This window comes from Myotis davidii, unplaced genomic scaffold (genome assembly GCF_000327345.1).
Source record: "Myotis davidii unplaced genomic scaffold, ASM32734v1 scaffold238, whole genome shotgun sequence".
NCBI classification, from domain to species: Eukaryota; Metazoa; Chordata; class Mammalia; order Chiroptera; family Vespertilionidae; genus Myotis; species Myotis davidii.
Genome location: NW_006293779.1, coordinates 1,741,536 through 1,749,810, shown reverse-complemented (window position 1 = coordinate 1,749,810; position 8,275 = coordinate 1,741,536). Strand labels below are relative to the sequence as shown.

The 8,275-nt window shown below is 41.2% G+C and overlaps 1 protein-coding gene across 1 annotated transcript in view; it reads right to left on the bottom strand.

The window, feature by feature from the left end:
* The window catches only part of NLRC4 (NLR family, CARD domain containing 4), a 30,070-nt gene extending 27,002 nt beyond the window's left edge, over positions 1–3,068 (bottom strand). The window contains exon 1 of the mRNA XM_006767416.2: positions 2,851–3,068. The gene's annotated coding sequence lies outside the window, so the exon portion shown is untranslated. The remainder of the gene's footprint in view (positions 1–2,850) is intronic.
* Positions 3,069–8,275: the final 5,207 nt, after the last annotated feature.

Here is an 8,275-nt window from a genome sequence, read left to right as displayed (position 1 = left end):
GAAGAACTGAATTGAATGGAGGAAGTCTTTTCCTACATTTGTACTTGGAAAAATAATATTTAGAACTAAATATGGACATTTTAGCCCTGGCTGGTGTGGCTCAGTTGGCTGGAGCATCATCCGGTACACTGACAGGTGGTGGGTTCAGTTCCCAGTCAGGGCACATGTCCAAGTTGCAGGTTCAATTCCAGGCAGGGAACGTGCGGGAGGCAACCCATCAAAGATTCTCTCACACACTGATGTTTCTCTCTCTCTTTCCCGTCCTCTCTCTAAAATCAATAAAAAAATTTTTTTAAATGGACATTTTATTCCAAATGTTTCCATGAGCTCCCTAGAGAATTGAAGCTCCTCAGGAGCCGTATAACCCACATCTATGGATTCATCCCAGAACTTATGTATGAAATGAGGGGAAAGTCATATGTAATGGGAACAGAGAGGTGGCACACAGAAGTGGGAAGTATGTGTAGCTTTAACTTTGCAGTAGTGAATTCAAATCCTCTGCAGTCAAATGAACTTTGCTGTTCATTAAATGGGTACCCTTCCCTTACTGAGTCTTGCTTTCTTTCTTTTTTTAAAAAATATATTTTTTATTGATTTCAGAGAGAGAGAAAAAGAGAGGGAGAGAGAGAGAGAGAGAGAGAGAGAGAGAGAGAGAGAGAGAGAGAGAGAGAGAGAGAGAGAGAGAGAGAGAGAGAGAGAGAGAGAGAGAGAGAGAGAGAGAGAGAGAGAGAAACACCAATGGTGAGAGAGAATAATGGATTGGCTGTCTCCTGCATGCGCCCCACTCGGGATAGAGCCCGCAACCCAGGCGTGTGCCCTGACCGGGAATCGAACTGTGACCTCCTGGTTCATAGGTCAAGACTTAAGCAGTGAACCACACCAGCTGGACAAGTCTTGCTTTCTTTATCTGAAATGCTGATATGATTAATCCCCACCTCCTAGGACTGTTGTGAAGTTGAAGGCCCCCCCACCCCTTGAGACATTACTGTATTTGGAGATGGGGCTTTTAAATAGGTAATTAGGTTAAAATTAGGCTATTAGGGTGAGCCCCAATTCAATCTGACTGGAGTCCTTAACAAGACAATGAGATTTGTACACAGAGACCCAGAGATGCAAGCTCAGAGGAGAGACTGTGAGAAGGCAGACCTGCAAGCCAAGCAGAGCGCCTCAAGAGAAACCACTTTGATCTTGGACTTCAGAACTGTGAGGAAATAACTTTTCTGGTTTGGCTCAGTGGATAGAGTGTTGGCCTGTGGACCAAAGTGTCCTGGGTTCGATTCCTGTCATGGGCATGTACCTTCGTTGCAGGCTCTTCCCCGACCCAGGCCTGCTCAGGGCGCCTGCAGGAGGCAACCGATGGATGTGTTTCTCTCACATCAATGTTTCTCCCTGTCTTTCCCTCTCTCTCTTCTATTCTCAAAAAGCAATGGAAAAATATCCTCAGGTGAGGATTAAAAAATAATAATAATAAAGTAAATTAACCTTCTGTTGGTTAAGCCACCAGTCTGTAGCATTTTGTTATGGCAGCCCGAGCAGGCTAATACAATTAGCATTATAGCAGTGGGCTGAACCAGTAAGAGAACAGTGACAGGAGGCAGCGTCCATCCTACTTCTATAGACCTGAATCATGCCAGTTGACCTCCCTTCTCACATTTTCTATCCCTCTGAAGCAGAGTTGTAAGGATTAACCGAGATAAAGTATGTAAAGACGCTATTAACAATAGATGTCCTCTAACAGTGGGTTCCTTCACTTCTCTCTAGAACAGAGGTTTTCAACCTTTTTCATCTCAAGGCACACATAAGCTAATTATAGTACTAAAATTCTGTGGCATTCCAAAAAATATATTTTATGCCGATCTGACAAAAATAGGTATAATTCTGATTGATTTACCAAAAAAAACCAAAACACCCCAACAGGTAATTACTGCCCTTTTGGCTCCAAGGTGACTTTTTAAAAAATCAGGTACCTATACTTGTTTATAAGGATTTCTGGTATCAAGAATTAACCAGCCCTGGCCTGTTAGCCCAGTCCGGGTAGCTCAGTGGGTTAGAGTGTTGTCCCAATACACCAAGATTGCGGGTACAATCCCCAGTCAGGGCACATACAAGAATCAATCAAGGAATGCATAAGTAAATGCGACAACAAATTGATGTTTCTCTCTCTCTCACACACAAATCAATTTTTTAAAAAAAATCAATCAGATAACATGACCAATAAGATGCAACTCCATTATATGACCGATATTTATGGTTCAAGACAGGGCATTCACACACACCAGATGGCTATTGTTGTGTTGTCATTTTTTTATTTGACAATCTAGGGAAAAGAGGTCAGTGCCCCTGGCTAAGTTGTCAGGTAGTGCATGTTTAAAATTTTTTTGTGGCCTATTCGTTCAAAAATCACTGTTCTAGATAGCAGCTTTCTCACCAGTAATGCAGAGGACTAAAGTTGCAGGTTCCGCACCGCTCCCTGCCCCGGCCCTTCCCCTGCCCCCCCCATCTTTTCAGCTATCTTCTGTGATTCCAACAAAAACTTTAGGAACAAAAGTATAAGCCCAAAAAGTATTTTCAGAGCACTTTCCCTCACTTTGTCTCCCTTCTAATTTAATTCTATATTTACACATCAATCCCAAGGAGCCTAATGAAACCCCACCAGGCCAGACTAACAGACTATCCAGCCCTACAAGTTTCACTGCAGGCAAATCCAGTCAAATCCAGTCATGCAAAACCACAGTCTTTAGTGTTAAGACTTTTATACCCCCAGGCACAAGCTTTAAATAACTGTAAACCCAAATTGTAATATTTGGTTCCAAAACCCATTTAAAACCCCGTTATCTCTTCACACGGTACCTGGCTGAACAATCCAGTTGCCCTGTTCTTGGTGGATCAAATGCTTTTAAAATAAAGATTCTTTTTATTTGCTTTCTGTTTCACAGTGTGAGGTCTGGTGTCTTGTAGATCTGAGGTCTCTGTGTTCTGTGGCTGGGGATTGTAAAGGCAAACACTGACGAGTTCTCTTTTTTTCTTTTCTTGCCAAAGCATAGTATGAATGGTTTGGAAACAAGAACTACTGTTCAAAAGGGGAAGATGAGTGTAAGTAGAAGTAGCCAAAGAAGTAAAACTTGAGACTTAAAGATGCAAAAGCTAGAAATGTACATTAGGAAAGGAATTATTCATTTGTTCCCTATCTGTTCATGATATGTGAATCCTGTTGCTGTTGGCTTATTTACTCTATAGCTTAAAATGAAACAAAGTGTTTTGAATATTTAATTTGCATTAATTTTTTATGGGAGAGAGAGAGGGGGAGAGAGAGATAGCGAGAGAGAATGAGCTGGTTTGGTTGGTTAAAGCATATTATTACTGCAGTCAAAGCCATGCTTACCATGTGTATCCTGGGTCCCGGTAGACTTCTAGCAAATGAATACTCTCTGTCACCAGGGCAAGGTTAGCACAGAGCAAATGCATTACCACTGTCAGTCGGCTCCACTGGTGATGCACAGGGCATTTCCCGAATACAAGAGTCACAGCCTCCCACTAGCACACACACACATTCAAAGCGAGTGGTCACAAATTCCGGAAAGCCAGTTCACCTTCAGCTCTGGAAATGAAGAAATTTCCTGGCACTTCTCTTGAGACTGACATTCTCGCATATTCTTTCCCCTATCATTGCACAAATGACCACAAGCTTTTTTATGTTACTTAACTTCTTATTTCAAAAAAAGGCATTCTGACATTAAACTATGTGACATAAAGGAATATCTAAGTTTTCCCCTCCAAGTAAATTTCTGCATTTTAGGGTTTCTATGGGAATAACAGCGGTGCTTCCCAACTTGGAGGTGCACTTCTGCAAAGTGGAATCAAGGGCTGTGTTATGAGCTGGATTTTAAAACTTTAGTGGGACCTATATGTAAATGTATAGTCACAGAGAAAAAAATTGTAAAGATAGTTATCAAGCTCAGCTGGTGTGGCTCAGTAGTTGAGTGTCGACGTATGAATCAGGAGATCATTGTTTGATTCCGGTAGGGGCATATGTCTGGGTTTTGTGCTCAGTCCCCATTATGGGGCATGCAGGAGGCAGCCTATCAATGATACTCTCTCATCATTGATGTTTCTATTTCTCTCTCCCTCTCCCTTCCTCTCTGAAATCAATCATATATCCTATATAATAAAAGGTTAATATGCAAGTCGACCATCACTATGATGCGCACTGACCACCAGGGGGCAGATGCTCAACGCAGGAGCTGCACCCTCTTGGTCAGTGTGTTCCCACAGAGGGAGCACCACTCAACCAAAAGCTGGGCTCAAGGCTGGCGAGCACAGTGGCGGTGGCAGGAGCCTCCCCCGCTTCCATGGCAACACTAAGGCTATCTGACTGCTGGCTCCCCGCAGGGAGCAGGCCTAAGCCGTCAATCAAACATTCCCTGAGGGCTCCTGAACTGCAAGTGGGTACAGGCTGGGCTGAGGGACCCCCCACACGTGCATGAATTTTGTGCACTGGGCCTCTAATATATATATATGAAAATGATAGTTACCAAAATATTAACAATGCTTATCTCTAGGGGCAGGATTATGGCATTTTTGTTTTCTTCTTTTGCTTATCTGTATATTCTAATTTTCTTTTCAAATCACCTATCACTTTTGTAATAACAAATGATGTAATACAGGATAAAAAGGGAAAATGTGGAAATGTGGTTGTAGTGGGCCACCCAAATGTATCAGGTCTTAATCCCTAGAACTTGTAAATGTGTCTTTGTTGGTGTGGTTAAATGAAGGATCTTGAAATGGGGACACAATTCTGCATCATCTGGGTGAGCCCTAAATGTAATTACAAGAGCCTGACAATTCTGAATTTTTATTATACAAACTGCCTGTTAAAGTTTTTTGTCTCTTCTTTTGTAAATCAATTTTATTTATTTTTATTTTTTTAAAATATATTTTATTGATTTTCCTTACAGAGAGGGAGAGGGAGATAAAGAGTTAGAAACATCGATGAGAGAGAAACATCCATCAGCTGCTTCCTACACACTCCCCACTGGGAATGTGCCCACAACCAAGGTACAGGCCCTTGACCAGAATCGAACCTGGGACTTTTCAATCTGCAGGCTGACGTTCTTTTAATATATTGTATTGATTTTTTACAGAGAGGAAGGGAGAGGGTCAGAGAGTTAGAAACATCGATCAGCTGCCTCCTGCACACTCCCCACTGGGGATGTGCCTGCAACCAAGGCACATGCTCTTGACCGGAATCGAACCTGGAACCCTTGAGTCTGCAGGCCGATGTTCTATCCACTGAGCCAAACCAGTCAGGGCTCAATTTTACTTTTTTATGTTATTTTTTTCTTCATTGATTAAGGTATTACATATAGTAAATTAATCTTATTGAATGATAGTTTATACACATGAAAATACACCTATTTAAAGTTGAATGAGTTTTGATAAAGACTACCTCAAACATAATACAGAAGGCTTCCACGGCCCTAAAACATTCCTTCAAACCTATTTGCAGGCAGTTTCCCTGCCCACCAGCTGTGGTCGGAGACAACCACTAATCTGCTTTTTGTCACAGTTTATAATCTCTCTTGTTTAGAATTTCTTATGAATGGAATCATAGAGTATATATTCCTTTTGTCTGTTTTTATCATAACTTAGCATAAGGTTTTGCTATTCATCCATACTCTTGTATATGTCATTAATTCATTTCTTTTTATTGTTGAGTACTATCCTAATCATATGTATCACATATATCACTATATATATGTATCACAATTTATTTTTATCATTTATATGTTAATTTATGTTTGGGTTGTTTGTATTTATCTATCTATCTATTTATTTTAATCCTCACCTGAGGATATTTTTCCATTGGCTTTTAGAGTGAGTGGGAGAAGGGAAGGCAGAGAGAAATATCCATGTGAGAGAAACACAGCGACTGGTTGCCTCCTGCACATGCCCTGACCAGGGCCCAGGCTGGGGAAGAGCCTGCAACCAGGAACATGCCCTTGACCAGAATCAAACCTGGGACCCTTCTGTCCACAGGTTGATGCTCTATCCACTGAGCCAAACCAACTAGGGCTGTTTCTAGTTTTTAGCTGCTATGAATAAAGCTGCTATAAACATTTCTTTTTGTAGACCTAGGTTTTCATAAGGTAAATATTTGCGATCAGAAGTGATAGGACACATGATAAGTAAATGTTTAACTTTATAAACTATGAAACTGTTGTCTTTGTGTATTAGAGTTCTAGGTGGTCCACATCCTTGATAATAGCTTGATATTATCCGTTTTTTAAGTACACTGTAGAACAGTTCCCGATTTTTAAAAATTGTCATAATACAGAGTTCTCATGTACACCTGCACCTACATTTCCTATCAGCTAGAGAGAAACATTAATGATGAGAAAGAATCATTGATTGGCTGCCTCCTGCACGTCCCCTATTGGGGATTGAGCCCGCAACCCTGGCTTGTGCCCTTGGCCAGAATGGAACCTGGGAACTCTTTAGTCCACAGGCTGATGCTCTATCCATTGAGCCAAACTGGTTAGGGTTGTCTTTTCATTGACTTAATGTCTTCAACAGTTTTTAAATTTTATGAAGTTCCACTCATTTATTTCACCTATGATTTGTACTTTTTGTATCATATTTAAGACCTTTGTTAACCTGAGATAGCAAAGATTCCATCTGCAATCTTAATTCTTTTATTGCCATGTAACATAACATATTTACAGGTTATGGGTTTTAGAATGTAGACATCTCGGGGGCCATTATTCTGCCTACCAAGTAATTCCATTACCAGAATGAAAAAATGCTCTTTTGTTTCTAGTGTGCTGGAGTGTTCCACTCTCTCTAAAAAATCAATGGGGGGAAAAAAATCCTCAGGTGAGGATTAACAAACAAACAAAAAAGGGGGGGGGAGATGATAACGATCATGAAGAGGAAGGGTTGGAAGATATGGATGAAGGGGAGGTGGATGAAGAAGATGAAGAGGGGGATAAAGAAGAGGAAAATGAAGATGACTAATGGAACACTGATGGATTCCAATCTTCTTTTTAAATTTTATCCAATCTCTGGGAGCAAATTTTTTTCCCCCCTCTTGTGCTCAGTTGCCTAGTTTTTAAGGTCTCTTCTCTCTCCTTAATACCATGGTTCTCACCTTATTCGGAGGGGAATTACCTTGAACACAATACAGTGGGAAAAGAATCTCCACCACTTTCTGTTCCAAATATATTTTTATCTTGTCTCAACAAAAACTTTATGGAATCAACAGCACCGTGTTCTGCGGGGTGGGTGGGTGGGGGGCTTGTTTCATTAGCTTTGTTGGAAGCTGGAGGGTGCTAGGCCCTGCCTAGTGCACAGAATTCTAGCTCTTCCCCCTCCTTTCTCTGCATATGGGGCTCAGATAACACTGTCTCCGTGAGAATATGGGCAGTTAGCATTAACCAACATGTATCTGTCTACTTTCTTTTAAAAAGAAAAAGAAAAAAAAATTTAAAAGGGGGAGGGAGGTTATAGAATGTCAGCAAAGGGTGGGTCTGAGACGTTTGGTGAGTTAAGTGGGCATTTTGACATGTCCCCTTCTTTGGCATGTTTAATTGTTGTTTAATGGACATCCTTGCAGTCTAAGATGACATTTTTAAAATAAAAGTCTCTCCTAATGATGATGTGAGTCCTGCCACTCGATGGGAGAATCAGCAGACCCTGTAGGATCTTATTCAGAATTGACATTTCTCTATTGTAATTTTGTTCCAGTTTATTTTTAGATTTTATTTTTGTTTCACTGGAAAGAAAAGATGATGCTGAGTTTTAAACGTTAAAAGTGTACAAGTTGCTTTGTTACAATAAAACTAAATGTGTACACAAAGAAAAAGAACATATGTACATTAACAACTCTTAAATACCATTGTGGGAATGCAGGAATCTGCATGGACGGGATCCTAAACCGGACTGACCTTTAGAAACGACCCTAGTTCTAAAATTCTTTAACCCACCCCGTTAACAAAAACGAAGGAACTAGGTAAAAGAAAAGCCAGAAACGATGAGCCTTCAAGAAAACAAAACAGCCAACAGGGAGGAGGAAGCCGGAGCAGTCCACGAATTAGAAGTGAACTTCCTGTCCTGGGTAAACTTCCGGGACCAGCAACAGGGCGACCCTATCAGAACCTTCCTCCGGGAGCCAATGGGAGAGCACATTACAAAGAGCCAATCACAGCAGCGCTGTCACTGTTATGGTCCTGTCAGGGCGCCGGCGTCGTGGTGTTTGGGCCGTCGCCACGGCGGAGAC